The 17,991-nt window shown below is 42.5% G+C and overlaps 1 protein-coding gene across 9 annotated transcripts in view; it reads right to left on the minus strand.

Moving 5' to 3' along the window:
* The window catches only part of ITPR2 (inositol 1,4,5-trisphosphate receptor type 2), a 4,412,221-nt gene that overhangs the window by 113,687 nt on the left and 4,280,543 nt on the right, over positions 1 to 17,991 (minus strand). The gene's annotated exons all lie outside the window — the stretch shown is intronic.

Genomic DNA, 17,991 nt, shown 5'->3' on the forward strand with positions numbered 1-17,991 from the left:
TCCCTACTGCTCAACTCCCACAAGCGCATTTTAAAATCCTTTTGTCATATCAAAATCAGTAACCTGAACTCGCTCCACTACCACTGCAGTGCCAAGCAGCAAACCCCACAAACAATCCCTTGAACAATATATCACAGAATGATGGTACTTCAACAGCAGTGCCGCACAGTTTGACAGCACAGGAAACCAAAGACAGGAGGAGGAATTGGCCAAGGACTTAACAGGCCCGAAAGAAGCCCAAAAATGTTTTACTGGAGAACGGAAGTTGGACAGCACAACAAACTAGAATGCTGCAGATCATGGGGCAACATTTTAAACTGGTAGGTAAGCTATTTTGGTGAGAAAACAGTACAGGGAAACACTCACTAAATACAGATTAAGCAACCACAATCTGGAAATGGAGATAGGCTCACAAAGCTCAAACATTAAGCTCAGTCAGGACAGAATCGGTCAGCAATGTGAAGTAGAAAACAAGAGACTGTTTCTCCTCTACTGTCCTGCATTCAAAGAAATTAAAGACACGTATTTCTCGGCAATGTATGGGAATAGTGGCGTCTTTAAATGTAAAACTGGATAAGAACAGCTCTGCTTCATGCCAAAATTAGCAGAGAGAACAGCAAAATATGAGTGTGCAGGTCACCGAAGAATAAAAAGTGCATAAAGCTTTATAGAATTCAGAAAAAAAGGTGAAAAACAAAATGATCACTACAGGCGAGAGTGTTATATTTATGTATCCCTTGATTTACTGTGGCAATATTCCTCTAACTTGTCATACCCAAAATGTACCTCCTATTGCATTATTGTACCATGTTTTTCACCTCTTGAACCCTTGAATAATCAACAGGCATAAATACCCACCACTGTAAATGCACATGTCATTCAGAGTGATATTTATCTTACTTTGGTAATGACTCAGATTTCTTTTTTTTTAAATAGTTTTTATTAACTGAATTCATAGACAGTTTAGTAACACAATATATGGTAAGCATAATTTAACATTTTAACAAATTAACAATTATACTTTTTTTGGAGCTTGGAGCAAACTCATGAAGACTGATAAGATCATTTAATAAAAATAAGTTTGAACAGTTATTTGATTAATTGATTAAGTAAGTTTTGAAACAAACAGGGGGAGACAAACAAAACAAAATACAACAGAGGACAATAGGGAAGGAAACAGGAGGGGACATCCGTGTATACAAAATTGATTATGTGTAATCAGGATTATTAAGATACTGAACAAATACATTCCATTTTAAAATTTGAGCATGACATTTTTCAATCCGGTGGGTGGAGCAGATAGAATTCCACTAGATACTATAAGACAAATTAGAAGTATTCTTGCAGTTACATGTAATGTTAGGAAAATCAATACTGATACATAAGTTAAATAATGTAGGAGATTCAATCTGTCTAATAATCGGGTTAATAATAGAGCCAATCATAAGATTGGAGAGAGACAAAGGTTCAGTGAAATGAAAGATCATTTGCAGACGTAACCAGATATTTGCCCAAAAGGCATACATAAATGTACACTTAAAAATTAGATGAAGAAAATCTGCATTAGGTTCATGACAAGACCAGCAATTATTAAATGAGTTATTTATAGCTTTGGCAATTTGTTGGGGTGTAAAGAAAGCATGTTGTAGAATTAATTACTGGGTTTGAGTAAGATTGCCAGCTATAGAGGTAGAGTGACACTTTTTCCAAAATTTCCACATTTGGGTCCACAAATCTGGGGTAGGCTGAAAGTTCCAATCAATTTCCCACTGTCTGGTAATACCCGAATTTAATATGTTGGGAGACGGGGGATCATTTAGGAATGTATAACATTTGGCTGCCTTAATGGAAGGGCTGCTGGTTAAAAATGTCAGAAATGGGGTTGGAGACTTTTGGGTCAATGAGGGCAGATATTTAGTTATTGATTTGAGAAGGATTGTGTGAAAGGGAATATCAGATTCAGGGATATTGTATTGTATACAAATCTGAGCAAAGGGGATTTCTACGGAATTGTGGAGTAATTGTTTAATATGTATGATTTTTAATGAGTACCATCTATAAATGGTAGTGGGGTTAGATCTGGTGGAACTGAGTTTATTGAACCCGAGAAAGATATCACCCATACTGGTTTCATAGAAAAAGTTGACAGGGAGTTTATTCCAAATAGATTTTTAAAAAGTGCAATGAAGAGAATGAGATAATATAGGCCATGATGAAGTGATTAAGAAATGGGAGATGGTGAGTGGGAAAATAATACTGACTTCTATACTGATCCACAAAGAGGCATTTTCAAGATGGGATTCATAGTTTTTAAAAATAGTTAATTGCTTTAGGGCGAAGGTTCTGTGGTACATTTGAAAATTAGGAAATGTAACTACATCTAAATGTTCAGGGAGTTTTAGTTTGTTGATAGCAATTCATGGTGTTTTATTGTTCCATAGGAATTTAAGAAGTAGGGTGTCACATTTTTTGTAAAAATGTGTATGAATTGCTACAGGGATCATAGATAAAGAATAGAAGATGATGGGACTGATCATCATTTATATGGTATCAAGACAACCCCACCAAGATAAGAACAGTGGTAACCATCCCAAGATCATTTTTGTTACTTTCTCTATTATGAGGTAGGTGTTGAGGGTAATAGCGGTGTGAATATCTTTGGCACTAGAGAGGTCCAAATATTTAATGTTTGAGCATTGCCAGGACATGCCAAACCATGGGATATCATTTGGGTTACACGCGTTAGTGAAACGCATAACCTCAGATTTGTCAACATTTTAATTATAGCCTGAGACAATGGAGAAATCATTAATAGTAGATACTAAATGCTGAATGGAGGAGGCAGGGTTTGAAAGATAAAGTAGAATGTCATCCGAATACGCAGATAGCTTTATTTCTATTGTATTAATGGAGATATCTATGATGTTGGTATTGGTTCTGATGTTTTGAAGGAGAGGTTCCAAAGCAATGTTAAACAATAAGGGAGAGAGGGGACATCCTTGACGGGTGCCTGTTTTTATTTGGAAAGAAGAGGAGAGAATTGTTAATGAGAATTTGAGTGGTAGCGGATGAATATAATACAGATACCAGATTAACAAAATAAGGAGAGAACCCATGCCTTTTTAAGGAATGGAACATAAAGGTCCAGGATACACGATCAAAGGCTTTCTCAGCGTCGAGAGACAAGATGTCTAAGGGATCATCATAAATCTGGGAGTGAGAGAGGATATTAAATAAGAGCCTGGTGTTAAGAAGCATAACAATCTTTTATAAAGCCAGTTTGGTCCGAGTTAATAAGCTTAGGAAGGTATTTTTCTAAACGCGAATATCATAGAGTCAGAGTTGATAAGAGAGATGGGCCTGTAGTTTTTAACAAAAGAGGGATCTTTATTGGGTTTAAGGAATAATACAAGAAGCGCCTTGCCAAAGGAACCTGGGCTTTGACAAGATTCAATAAAGTGCGAATATAAACATAAAAGTTTTGGAGCAATGGAATCAATACATGTTTTATAGAAGTCTACAGTGAAACCGTCTGGACCTGGAGCTTTATTGGGTTTGAGATCTAGTATGGCTTGCTTAATTTCTGTTATGGATATAGGGGTGTCAAGAGGGGAAAGGTCGACGGGATTTAAAGATTTTTAAAACATTTTTATCAAAGAAAGAATGGATTTTGCAAGTCTTAAAGAGGTATCAGAAGAATATAGGTTGGAGTAAAAGGGCCTCATTATGATGTGGGTGGTAAGGGGTTAACGGCGCCGGGCATGGTGCCGGAACCGTCAACCCCTCACGGCCCCATTACGAGTCTGCTCACGGGACCCACAAAGGCCGCCTGGTAAAACCATGTGTCCTTAGCGGGTCCCACTAGCAGACCAGGGAGCTAACAACAGGCCCATTATTAATGGGCCAGTTGTTAGCTCCCTCCCCATTCCCATTGAGCCTTATGGGGGCTTGAATGGGAATGGGAATGTACCGAGTCCGGGTTCCTAGAATGAGGAATTACCGGGTCCTCTAAGGTTGGAATGGCCCGTAATTCTTCATTTAAGGAACCCAGACCCGGTACCCGGTAAGGGGGTAACCATGCCGCAAATTGCGGCATGGTTACCTCCAAGGTCGTAATGACCCCCAAAGTCTAGAAGGGCTACATTTATATCCTTTTGATTGGTTAATCTATTGCCATCAGGAGAGAGAATGTGGGTGATGAGTGATTTTTCCTTTTTCTTTTTTAAATAGAATGCTAACATTTTCCCGGCTTTGTTAGATCCACTGTAAAATTTTGATCTAGAACACAATATAGAATTAGCAGCTTTATCAGTACATAGGCCCTCATTAGGACTCTGGCGCTAAGTGTTTAACGGTGCCGTAAAAGGCTGCGGCGCCGTTAAACACTTATCGCCTTACTACGAGGTCCCTTTGCGGGACCCGACCTGAACGGCTGGTCTAGACCAGCCGTTAAAGTAGGGACCCGCAAAGGGACTCTCGGGGTAAGTAAGGTACCGCCTTCCCCAGTCCCATTGAGCCCTATGGGGCAAAAATGGGAATGGGGAAGGGCCAATGTTCAATGGGGAATTACCGCCCCGCTAACCTTGGAATGGGGTGGTACTGTCGGAATTGAAACAATATTATGTCTCCTATCGCAACAATTGTATGTGTATTGGCCTACGCCAAGTTGTCTAAACATCATATGCAAACAAACTCCACGGCAAGGTCTTGACCTTAGAGAAAGCAATGTAAGTCGCCATCTTGGATTAAGCCGCCATTTTAGGTTCTCTTGTTATATGGAAGTCACCCTGAACATCAAAATGGAGGCGGAATGACATTCTGAGTAAGATTCTGGCCGTTGTGACCTCCGTACACATGAATAATTAATATGCCTGCAGGCCACTTGTCGGGGTCGCGAAGTGAGACCTTGTCCTACCGTTGACCTATATGTAAATGTACAACTATATCAGTGAAACTAATCAAAATGCATATATTAAAGGATTGACCTGGCAAGGAACCCATAGGCCCGGCTCACAGAATGGTTAACCCGCGAGAGGGTTGGCCAAGGGCTGGACAAACAGTATAAAAGACCCAAGTATTCTAATGTACGGTCTCTCTCACTAACGCATTGAACACTTGTTGAAGTTCGTTATGTTACTCTGAGAGCCGAATAGCTATCCGTTTGTCAATTGACTTTGGTAACTGTTGTAGCTTTTAAATAAAGCACTTGTATGTTCTTTGTAACCTGTGCTGGTGTGTTTCTTTCTGGGCTTCCCGGCCTCATATTATTTTTCTGTTTCCACAGTTGGCACCCGAATAGGGACCCTCAAGATTGATGCCGGATCATTGAAGGTTGACGCAGACTATCGAACCGGGATCGGACGGTGTGATACTGCGGGCACGACCGAAGGAGACGAGATACCTCGGCAGCGCTGCACGATCCAATCCTTGGACGATAGTCGTGTGGTCTGACACGGCATCTTGACGAGGGTCCATTTTTGAGGCGGGCAGATTTGTCGAAATCACAAAACACAAGGTAAAATTTGTTAGGTAAGTTCTTTGGTAAACCGTACGGTCCTCCTTAGGTTTGGTCAGGTGTAGTCGTGACCTGACTCTTAATTTAACCCTGACAATTTGAATTTGGCGTATTGTATCTGCAGACACAATTATTGACCAGGTAACACCAATTTTTTGTGAAATGCCTGGGAAATTGTCTAGCTGCTTTAGGGCTCTGTTCCGCAGCAATCAACAATCTTTGGAATTTAGCCGCCCGGCACCACAGGAGGGGTCGCCGGCATGTACTATGTACTGTAAGTATGGCATTGGAAGTATAGTATTTAATGATATTTGGCACAGACAAACCAGACATGCCTCCGAATTTCAGTGGCCAATCAATGGTAGTTTCGAGATCCCCGTATTGAATACCTCGAATCGGTCTTGCTAAAAAAGAATGCCAGACCTGCATCATTTGATGTTTTGCAGAATTGGAAAAAAAAAGCGTTGCAGCAGCTTAAAAGTAGGGATAAACGTGCACGCCGTCATAAAACAAATGCCGAAAAGGCATTGTTATATGATAAAGAAAAACATTCAGAGTCAGTCAAAAATATGGATAGGGCTTTCTCACTCGGTATCCAGAAAATGTATCCCTCTAAAGATTTTCATGCTTCCGAAGAATTTATTGAAAAATTGTTAAACGAACGCAGGCCTGGTGCCTCTGCGCCACCTCCGTATGATCCTCTCCCTGGTGCTCTGCCCACTCCTGCTGTTATTCCTGCTGTTATTCCTGTTCCCCCTGTACAACCTACTGTTCCTATTCCTCTAGTTGTTGTTCCTCCACCTATCGTACCACCCCTTCCTCTTGCGCCGATAGTTGCACCCTCATTGAATTTGCCCACACCTCCCTAGTGGTTCTGTATTGACTGAAGTTGATCGGGGTGCGGGGTCAAAGATTGTCACTCGAAATACTGTTTCTGCAGACAAGAAACGGGAATTATTTGCATGGGCTAAGCACTGTATGGAGAAAGGTGATCAAGTTAACGTTTTTTCCACATTATCAGGTATGGGCAATTTTCCCGAGAAAAATGTGTTTATTAAAGGTTTGGGGACCCATCTATGTGTTATGTGGGGTAGATTACATAATACGGATCTCCCACAAGGGGTGAGGGATCTAAATACGTTAGCACTTTCGAGGGACACAGAGGAGAAAGTACATCATCATGTTGAGAGATTGTTTGAGTATAGGAGGGACTTTGAGAAATTACGAGATGAGGATGATGAAGACGACAATATGTATGTGCAGAAACGGTTCCTTCCGTGTCGTAGATCGGCACCTGAGGAAGTACGAATTTGTACCAAAGATGCAACTCGATGGATCTCGGATTCATCGATACCGCCAGATGAAGTATATGACACGTATAGTCAGTATACAGTAGAAATGCAGAGGAAGGTGATTCAGGTAATGGTACAGTACCTGCAGGAAGAATGTGTAAGGAAGAAGGTTAGTTGTCCTATAGAGTTATTGGGTATTTGTAAAACGGCTTTTTCTCCCGACACTTCTTCGACTGTCTTAGCGCTCGACCTGGCTCTGTTGCTTAATAAGTGGTCAGAGTTACCTACATCTCAGTTGCCTATGAGAGAGGTTCCTCCGACATTTGTCCCAAAAGTTGAGATTCCCGCTAACGTTGGGACTGGTGCACCCGCTGTGGACATCCCTGCACATTATGTATCGCAATTTGTTCACGTCCCGTTTTCAGGACAGGAAGTGGACACTATTAGACAATCAATTCCCGATATTAGGAAAAACCCGACAGGATTCTACAAAGAGATAGAGTCCGTTTTGCAGTCTTCTGTGTTCACCTTAAGTGATATTGACTTGCTATTCCCTGTACTCCTGCCCGTAGATTTATGGAAGCAGGTTCGAACAATAGACTATGTGCCAGGGTTAGGAAATACGTGGGCTAACATGACTAGGTTTGATGGGGAAAGACCAGCTGGTGAGAAACCACCTCAGGTAATACTTTGCCTGATAGAATTGTCGCAAAATTGAAAACCATAATTCCTGAGAAAATAATTATTTGGGATAAGCTTACGGCCTGTGTTCAAGGAAAAACTGAAGGTGCCACCGAATTTTTTAATAGATTCGAACAGGTATTCTCTGACTTCAGTGGACAGGACTTGGGCACAGAGTCTGGGAAAAGGTTGTTTGTGGACAAATTTGTACGTGGATTGTTGCCCGACATCCAGTCACAGATTATGTCCTCTGAGAGTGCTTGGCAGGCGAAATCCCAATCTGAAGTTTTGCACATGGCTCAGTATTATGAGAACCGTGTTAATAATGAAAAATAGAAAATAGAGAAGAGGAAAGGAGATTTGAAGACTAAAGTATTGTTACAACAAATTGTTAGAAATCCCAGAGGGGGTACTTCACAGACCAGAGGTCAGTAGGTCTCGAAAGGAAACGCTCCTTTGGGTCCTGTGAATGTTAATCAATGTGCTTATTGCCGCCAGGAAGGTCATTGGCGAGCACAGTGCCCCGTCCTTCGCCAAAGGTCAAACAATGCATTTGGGAGTATGGGTAGACGACCTAGAGGTCGCCCCGGAGCGGGGGCCCTGATAGAGGTCAGTTCTCGCAAGATCCTCAGCAACCTTTTTCACGGGAAAATCAGACTTCGAGTGTGGACACGAGAAACATATTTGATCACCCTTCTGCTGCCTACCTTTCTGAAGAGCTTCCTTCCGACGACATTTTATTTCGTTAGGACTGCCCGAAGCAGGGTTTGGAACCGTCACCTATTCCCGTTAATCAGAAAGGTCCCTACGTTGAATTGTTAGTGGGGAATAGGAAACATCAGTTTTTGATAGCCACTGGAGCACAGAAGTGCTCCATTGATCATTCCCGGGTTCCAAACATTCCACCGTCAGGGCAAACAAATGTTTCTGTAGGGTTTTCTGGCATACCAATTGCTTGCCCAGTTTCTTCGCGGGTGTCTGTTTCTTTGGGTCCCTTCACGGACCATTGTCCCTTCCTCTTGACTTCGAACTGTGGAGAGAATTTGCTGGGGTTAAATTTGTTGAAGAAACTGAATGCAGTAATTCATTGTTCCTCTGATGGAGTGCGACTGACGGTTTCACCACAGCAACTTCCCAATTCTCAGTTTCTGACTCGACCATTGCCTCCTGAGTTTAGCGTTGTTCCGGAATGTTTGTGGGCGGTTGACGACAATGATGTCGGGGTGCTACAGATCGAACCCGTTAAAATAGTTTTGAAACATGGAGTTAAACTACCACGCATTCCGCAATATAAAATATCAGTTGAGGGCGAGCGTGCTTTGAAGTGCATTGTCTCTGATTTTGTGCATCGAGGGGTGATTGAAGAGATTGCAGGTAGTTTATTTAACAGCCGATTTTGCCTGTATACAAGAAAGGCGACAATGCAATCCCATACCGTTTCATAATTGATCTTCGTGCTATTAACAAAGTTGTCGCCCCACAATTTCCAATTGTGCCTGATGTAACAACGATACTAACAATGATCCGTGCTACAACTACGTACTTTAGTGTTGTGGATCTAAAGAATGCTTTCTTTAGTATTCCTATACACAAGGAGTAGATATTTGTTCGCGTTCACCTTGGGGGGACGTTCGTTCACATTTACTCGTGCACCTCAAGGGTATACTGAAAGTCCAAGCATTTATAGTAGAGCTTTGAAAGAGCAGCTTGATACCCTTGAATTGCCACCTACTTGTACACTGCTTCAGTATGTCCGTGACTTGCTTTTGGCTGCAGATTCTGAAAGTGCTTGTAAAGAAGGCACTGTATTGTTGCTTGTTCATCTGGCTAAAAACGGTCATAAAGCTTCACTCAAAATATTTCAATATTGTTGTCAGGAGGTCGCCTATTTAGGCTGCCTCCTGTCAAAGGAGGGGAGAAGATTGACACCTGAAAGAATAAAACACATTTCTGGCATGTCTGTTCCAAATACACAGAAGGAAGTCAGAGCCTTAATAGGTATGGCTTCTTACTGTAGGATGTGGATCCCGAACTTCTCACTAGTGATAAAACCGATGTTGGCTTTGACAAAGAAGGGCATTTCTTTGCCGCTGCCATGGAAATCGGAACATCAACGATCATTTGAGCTTCTCAAAACCACGTTATGCTCTGCACCGGTTCTGGGTACTCCAAATTATGACAAGGCCTTTGTGTTGTTTGTGCATGAATGTGATGGATGTGCTTTGGCTGTGTTAACACAGGAACACGGAGGGAAGAATAGGCCGTGCGGCTACTACTCTTCCGCCCTTGATCCTGTCGCATGCGCTTTGCGAAGATGTTTGCGAGCTATCGCTGCTGCTGCCGCGTCTGTAAAACAGAGTGAGGGGATGGTCCTAGGCCATGATTTAATTTTGATGGTACCTCACTCTGTAGATGTCCTATTGAATAAGACCCAAACTCAACACCTCACCTCTGCACGGCTGACAAGGTATGAATTAATTCTGTTTGCCCCTCACATTCAAATTAAGAGGTGTTGAGTTCTTAATCTGGCTGAACTCCTACCTTTCCCGCAAAATACTGTTTGCGGTGACGAAGAATTACATGACTGCCTGTATACTACTGAACAGGAAACGAAGGGCAGGATAGACCTTATAGATACTCCTTTGGGCAATGCGGAAGGGGAGCTGTTTTGTGATGGCTCCTGCTTCAAACTCCCAGATGGTACATCTACAGCTGCCTACGCAGTTACTACGTTGAGTACGGTTGTTGAAACTAAGAGAATTCCGCATAACTCCGCGCAGGCTGCAAAGATTATAGCGTTGACCCGAGCTTGTGAACTCTCCGAAGGGCATACAGTAAACATATATACTGATAGCCAGTACGCCTTTGGGGTGGCTCACAACTTTGGGAGGCTCTGGTCGGAAAGAGGGTTCCTAACCTCACATGGGACCAAGATTCAGCATGGTCCCCTGATAGTGCAATTGCTCTCGGCACTCTCACTCCCTAGGCAGTTAGCGATCATGAAATGTGCAGCACATCATAAGGTCATAGATGATGTGGGAAAAGGGAACGCTTTTGCTGACCAGATAGCCAGGCAAACGGCCACAGACCTTAGCGCAGACATGTATGCTCTAAGGGAAACAAAAGATGCCTATGTAATGGATGAGGGTATTGGGTCTGTGCGAGATATCCAAGCTGATGCCACAATAGAAGAATCTAAAAGGTGGGCCGAAGGGATGGGGAAACTGGATGACGATGGGTGTTGGGTGGATACATCTGAAGGAAAATGGTTGCTCCCTGATTCATATGTGCTGGCAATGGTTACGATGGCACGCGGTCCTACGCATGTGTGTGCTCAACAGATCACGAAAATGTTAGAACAAGTCTGGGTGAATGATAAAATTTTGAAGATTGCACAGCGACATGTTCAGAATTGTATGATTTGTTTACAGCATAATGTGGAGAAGGGGACAGTAACTCCAAGGGGTAGCTTTGGGCCCCCTTCTGTTCCCTTCGAAGTCATCCACTTTGATTTTATTGGGATGGAACGGTGTAACAATCTAAAATATGTTCGTGTGATTATTTGTGCCTTTAGTAAATGGGTTGAGGCTTTCCCCGTTAAGGATGCTACTGCCATGACCACTGCAAAGACTATGGTAAAGAAATTCTTTCCACGATTTGGGCTACCTAGGGTAATTTGGTCGGACAATGGTCCCCATTTTGCTGCAGCAGTAATTTTGCAGATATGCACAGCGTTACACATTGAAAAGCGATTTCACTCGGCTAGGCATCCTCAAAGTGCTGGGTTGGTAGAGAGACATAATGGTATCCTAAAGAATAAGCTTGCAAAAACATGTGCCGGCACCAAACTGAAATGGCCGGATGCCTTACCTATTGTATTGTTAGCCATGCGTACCACACCTCAATCTAAGACTGGGCTCTCTCCATTTGAGGTAGTGATGGGGAGACCTGCTAACATTTGGGGCCTTCCGAAGCCAAAAACCCTGAAGGAGGTCGAAAATGTATTGCTTGTAGATTACTGTAACCAGTTGACTAAAAATCTGTATCTCATTTATCATCAGGTCCAATCAGCTTTACCTGTACGGTTTATGGGCCCAGGACACGATATTCAGCCTGGAAGTTGGGTCCTGGTGAAGGCCTACGAAAGGTCTTCCTGTCTCGCGCCTCGCTGGCGGGGACCCTACCAGGTGCTGTTGGTCACCCAGACAGCAGTGCGGGTGGCTGGAAAGAAGCATTGGTCCACGCGACGCATGTCAAGAAACTTCCTCACCCGATGCCACACGTTACAGAAGAAGCAGAACCCCTCGCTGATGCTACAATCTCTGATCCTGGAGTAGCAAACAGCGCTTTGAGTGTGTCAGAGAATTTCTCTGAGCCCGTGGAGCTTGGGGAACAGTCCATTTCGTCTCTGCACTCTTTGAAAAGGTCACTTCCGGAAAACACTGTTTCAAGTTCTGCGACTTCCGTCGCCTCCGATACGTTGCTTCCCTCAGGAAGTGACGTTACCTTATTTCCGGATCAAACAGTACCGGGTACCACCAGGTACGACCTTCGACGAAGAAAATAGAACTACGGCACAGGTTTTGCCTGTGCATCTGGAAAGGAAAAGTTATTGAGAGTCTTTTCTCTTGCAAAAGGAAGTTTTTTTGAAAAAAGGGATTCTGCTGGCTAGGGTTCGGGAAGGACTAAGAAGTCACGCGACCGTAGTGTCGCCAGCAACGAACAATGGGGTCGTCGATTGAGAAACTACGATGCTTGGCACCTCCACCGCTGCTGCTCGCATTGGACTTGTAAATAAGGGGGTGACCAACTCGGACAACGAACAATGTGCCTGGGCCCCGAAAACGTATTGCTGTGTCGTGTTAATAATAATTGGAATTTGTATAGTTACTGCTGTGGGACTTTGGTACTTCGAAGAAATTTACCCTCTAAAACCTCTACTGCCAATTGAGATTGTACCTACTGCTTTGACTCCCTCTGTACACCTTCACACTTTGTCACCTAGAGACTCCCAGCATAGACGAAAGTACCATAATAACACTTTAATGATAATAATGAATGCAACGCATGCCATTTTTAATAAGAGTAATTGCTGGATTTGCACCCATTTACCGCAACATGGGAACAAGGGGCTAGGATGGTATATTCACCCTTTACCTTTAACGACTGCTTGCTATGCCTCTCTTAGAGCACTATTCTTTGGCTGTTGGAATGATAGCATCTCAGGGAACTTTGATGGAACTAATTTAAATGATTTTGAGAAACGTGAATTGACTCCCCTGGGATGCTCGCTTTTTGCAAATAGAAGTAAACTTAATGTTGCTTCTATTAGGCCATCTGACAAACTATCTCTTCCTTTTCAAACTCCAATTTCCTTTAAAATGGCTCCGATAGGCAATAAGGACGCCGTGCCTCCTTCCTACTCTATTAATCATAGCCCCGATTCAGTCCCCTTTTGTGTACAAAGAAATGGCACTCGGTCAATGGGAGATTTTGAAGGTTGTGTGAACATTGTAAATTTGACCGGGGAGAACAGGCCTCTGTATGTAGGGGGGCCTGTCTATTTCGTTTGTGGTAGTTCCGTATTTCCCTGGTTGCCCAAGGATTGGCAGGGAACCTGTTATTTAGGAATCCTGTTACCTGGGGTATTTATAGATAGTACATTGGAAGTTTCTAAGGCTCGCCCACGGCGGGACGAGAACGGAGATACCCCTGGGCAAGTATTGGGAGATATAGCAAAATCAGTTGTGCCATTTTGGGGACAGATAGCAAATTCTGAAAATATTAGGGGACTAGCAAGGGTACTGGAGAGAACCATCAACCGGACCACGGATATACTCTACAATATGACACTAGAACAGAAAGCAATAAGATTGGTAGCACTCCAAAACAGGATGGCATTAGATGTCATCCTGGCAGAACGTGGTGGAGTATGCAAATTAGTGGGGTCCGCTTGCTGTGTTTTCGTACCAGATTCCTCACCGACAATTTTCAAAGCAATTCAGAACTTGCACATCCTTAGTTCAGAAGTGCATGTTCCTGTGGGAGATTGGAGTATTAGTGCTTGGTTCTGGGATTCTCTACGATCCTGGGGTTGGAAGGCGCTTTCTGTTATATTGGTTATTTTGGGAATCCTGCTATTCCTTTGTTGCTGTTTCCAATGTCTACCTAGTATATGTGCAATGCTAGGGGGATGCTGTGCTCAGGCAGTGAGCACAGTAGGGCACAAAATGTATGCCCCAGATACAGCATCTAAAGAGTTTGTGTTACAAGAGGTTCTGATGAACGACCTAATGGCTATAGATATTACGGATAATGATTCGGGATGTATGGACGACAATGCATGGAGTTATTTACAAAGATATTAGAAATGATATTAGCACTTGGCATAGGCCAAAAGGAGGGTTTGTCGGAATTGAAACAATATTATGTCTCCTATCGCAACAATTGTATGTGTATTGGCCTATGCCAAGTTGTCTAAACATCATATGCAAACAAACTCCACGGCAAGGTCTTGACCTTAGAGAAAGCAATGTAAGTCGCCATCTTGGATTAAGCCGCCATTTTAGGTTCTCTTGTTATATGGAAGTCACCCTGAACATCAAAATGGAGGCCGAATGACATTCTGAGTAAGATTCTGGCCGTTGTGACCTCCGTACACATGAATAATTAATATGCCTGCAGGCCACTTGTCGGGGTCGCGAACTGAGACCTTGTCTTACCGTTGACCTATATGTAAATGTACAACTATATCAGTGAAACTAATCAAAATGCATATATTAAAGGATTGACCTGGCAAGGAACCCATAGGCCCGGCTCACAGAATGGTTAACCCGCGAGAGGGTTGGCCAAGGGCTGGACAAACAGTATAAAAGACCCAAGTATTCCAATGTACGGTCTCTCTCACTAACGCATTGAACTCTTGTTGAAGTTTGTTATGTTACTCTGAGAGCCGAATAGCTATCCGTTTGTCAATTGACTTTGGTAACTGTTGTAGCTTTTAAATAAAGCACTTGTATGTTCTTTGTAAGCTGTGTTGGTGTGTTTCTTTCTGGGCTTCCCGGCCTCATATTATTTTTCTGTTTCCACAGTACTTCCCCATTGAACATTGGCGGACTCGTTACGATACCGGCACCAACCATGGTGCTAATAGCGCCATGGTTTAGTGCCAGTATCGTAATGAGGGCCATAGTGTGTTAAATTCCATGCGTTTGTTCATGAGAGCTTTTGCCATATTGGGGTCAGGGTTAGCATAGTATAACTGTTCAAGATCTTTAATTGATGTTAATACTGTATCATGGGCAGATTCTGATACTTGTTTTTAATGGCAGAGAAATTAAATATAAACCCACAGAGGGTGGCTGGCCTTGAAAGCATCCCAGTTATTATGCATGGAGGTGAGTTTTGGGCGAGAAAGAACTCTTCAATTGTGTACGAGCACGATACAAATAAAATATCATACCATATCATATCAATAAAAGAGTTAGTTTTGTCGATGAAGGATTTATATTTAAGTAAAAATGAGTTAAATCTCCATCTTGGAGAGAGTTTGTCTATAGGTATCCATTCTAGGGTAGTAGAGACAGACCATGATCCGAAATGGTTATGGGGCCGATCTCTGAATTAATAATAGTGGGTGCTAATGAAGAGTTAACAAAAATATAGTCCAGCATAGAAAAGGATGGATGGGGGGGAGTAGAAAGTATAATCTTTTGTATCTGGGTGACAAAAGTGCCAAGAGTCAATTAAATTGAGGTTTTGTAGCAAGTTGAGGAAACTAATGTAGGATTTGGAATTGACAAAATTTAAGGTAGGTTTGCGATCGAGGGTAAAATCAAACACCTGATTTATATCGCCGCATAAAATAAGTCTATCCGGGATCTTATAATCACATTTTTACTTACAATTAGACCAGAGAAGGGGATTGGGGGGATAAGGACTATAAATATTAATTATAGTTACAGGTAGGTTGTTAATAATAGCTTCTGTAATGATTCAAAGACCTTCAAGATCTTTTTCTTCATTAAACAATGTAAAGTTTAGGTGTTTATTGATCAATACGAAAACACCACCTTTTTTGTTTAGAGCATTAGAAAAGAATGTATGGCTGACCCAAAGGGCTTTGATTTTGAGGTTTTCGCTATCAGAGCACAGATGAGTCTCCTGGAAACAAGCGATATCTGCCTTAGTTTTGTTAAGCTGGGTAATTATCTTGTTGCATTTAATAGGATGATTCAACCCTTTGACATTCCACGTAACAACCTTAATAGACATTTGTAATGTAAGGGTTGATAATGACAAAAGCAAAGAGTGCAATGAAAGTTAAACATACTTATATAATCTAGTATATGTGATTTTAAGAAACATAGTAAAGCAGTGGAGCAATCATTTTCACTGGTAGTGGTATCACTAATGCACAAGGGGAGGAACACAAGGATGGGGTTATGACATATGAGGAAGAAACAAATAAGAGTAAGTTAGATAAATATTAGTGTTGAAATACACATAAGAGAAGGTAAAAAAGATGAGGTGAGATTAGTTCAAATTGAAGTAAGAGAGAGTAACATGGGGGATACCAGAGTACAGAGAGGGACCGAGCACAAGTGAAAAGGAGCAAAGAGCATGAGATGAGGAAATAGACAAGAGTTATATGAGCATGTACAGATAGAACAACAAATGATGCAATTACATGTTAATATTATTATTATCTGGTCTGGCTGGTACGTGACAATACCCCTTTGTACACAGGATTGCATAAATAAGCAAAGGAAATATTAAAACTCATCTAACTTCAGGTCCACATCTATTTGCTCCAAACTTTGACCAAGTCCCCTACCCAGCAGTTGTGGTGAAGGATGGGGTTGCCAGGGAGCCTGGGTGCTGCTAAGCGACACTGGGCATAGGGAGGCAGTACAAGGAGGATCCCTTAACTCACCCCACCACTGTCCTAAAGTCTATGGCTAGGGTTTGTCACCAAGGGAAAACCCATCACCCTGTCACTTTAAGGGAACATCAATGTCTGTATAAATCCTGGGAACGTGTCATCCTCCATTTTGCCAGTACCCTCAAAATCAGGCGAGTCCAGAAATATATGCATGGAGCAGGAAAGAATAGTCGGCTCCCATTAAATCAGAGAAATCGCTTTGGAAGTTGTAAGGCACAGAGAGGCGCAGAAGCAAAGAAACAGAATCCACAAGTGTGAGCTACAGCGCTCAAGAATTCCCTGATTAACCTAGTTGTGCAGCAAGCCGGTGATGATCCACAAAGTGTTTGACTGCACTGTGTCAGCCTCTTCCACACAAGCATGCTATGAAAATCCAATATAGTTATCCAGCCTATGTGAAGGCTTAGTCCACACTCTACAAATGGCAGGGGCATGGCGTCCTAAGCAGTGAGAAATCCACGGGCAAGTTAAAAGTGACAAGTTCCCAGTTAGACTACATAACTGCAAACACACAAGCATAGCTGAGCAGAGGCAGTCTCCTTAGGCAGGGTCTGACAACAATGTAAGGCCAAAGTGCTGTCAGGGTGGTGTTGGTATTTGGAGTAAGTGATGGAGCAGTGCAGGAGCATGTTGGGGGCATGCACAGACGGGGGCCAGACTAGAGGTGATGGATTTGTGAAAGGGAAATGGTGGCTGGAGAAAAGAAGCTAGAGGGGGAACATAAGGAGGAGGTGTGATATAGAGAAAGGGGACAACTAAAGAGGCGGAGACAAGGAAGAGGGGGTAAAGCATAAGATATGAGCATGTGGAGGATTACTGAGGAGGTGTCAGATAGTCAAGGTAGTGAAGGGAAGAGCAGAAGCATGAGAGGAGACAGAAAGCATAGGAGGTTCAGCTAGATACAAAACCATCCCAAATAGAGAAGCTAGAAGAGGGTGGGGTGACAGGAACCAGTGCCGGTCCCCCATGCCAAGTAGGAGTATGATATTACACACAACCTGCACACCAGCACAGTAAGCTTAAACTCTGGTGGGGGTTCTAGGGATTGGCTTGGCAGTGTAGAACCCTCCCTCCTGCAACTTCCTGGGCTCAGGGTGCATGGGCACAGGGGCCCGAGACTCAACAGTGGGACCACGAGAAGACGAGAAGACAAAGAGAGCAGGACAAGAAACAGAAGATCTGAAATGACTGGGATGTCCATTCTCAGATTACTTTTCATTTTCCACTGAAAAAGATGAAGAAATATTGTTTACCACAAAGGAAAAACGTGATACATGTTAATTTAACTAATTAATTGAACACCAAATGTTCATTTCTCTTTGATTTAAGATCTCACATGAATATCATATTTGTATGATTATTTGCAGTGTTGTTAGCATTGGTGGCCATTTTCGCTGCTAAACACACACTGCAAATAATCAGAGTAAGCATCCAAATATGATATGCATGTGAGAATTTAAATTGGATGTAAATACAAATGTGGAGTTCAATTAGTGAAATTAACATGCATCATGTTTATTGCAAAACAAATAATTGAAAAGAAAGACACACTAACTCTG

The sequence above is a fragment of the Ambystoma mexicanum genome, chromosome 12 (assembly GCF_040938575.1).
Source record: "Ambystoma mexicanum isolate Mex_15411 chromosome 12, UKY_AmexF1_1, whole genome shotgun sequence".
NCBI lineage: Eukaryota > Metazoa > Chordata > Amphibia > Caudata > Ambystomatidae > Ambystoma > Ambystoma mexicanum.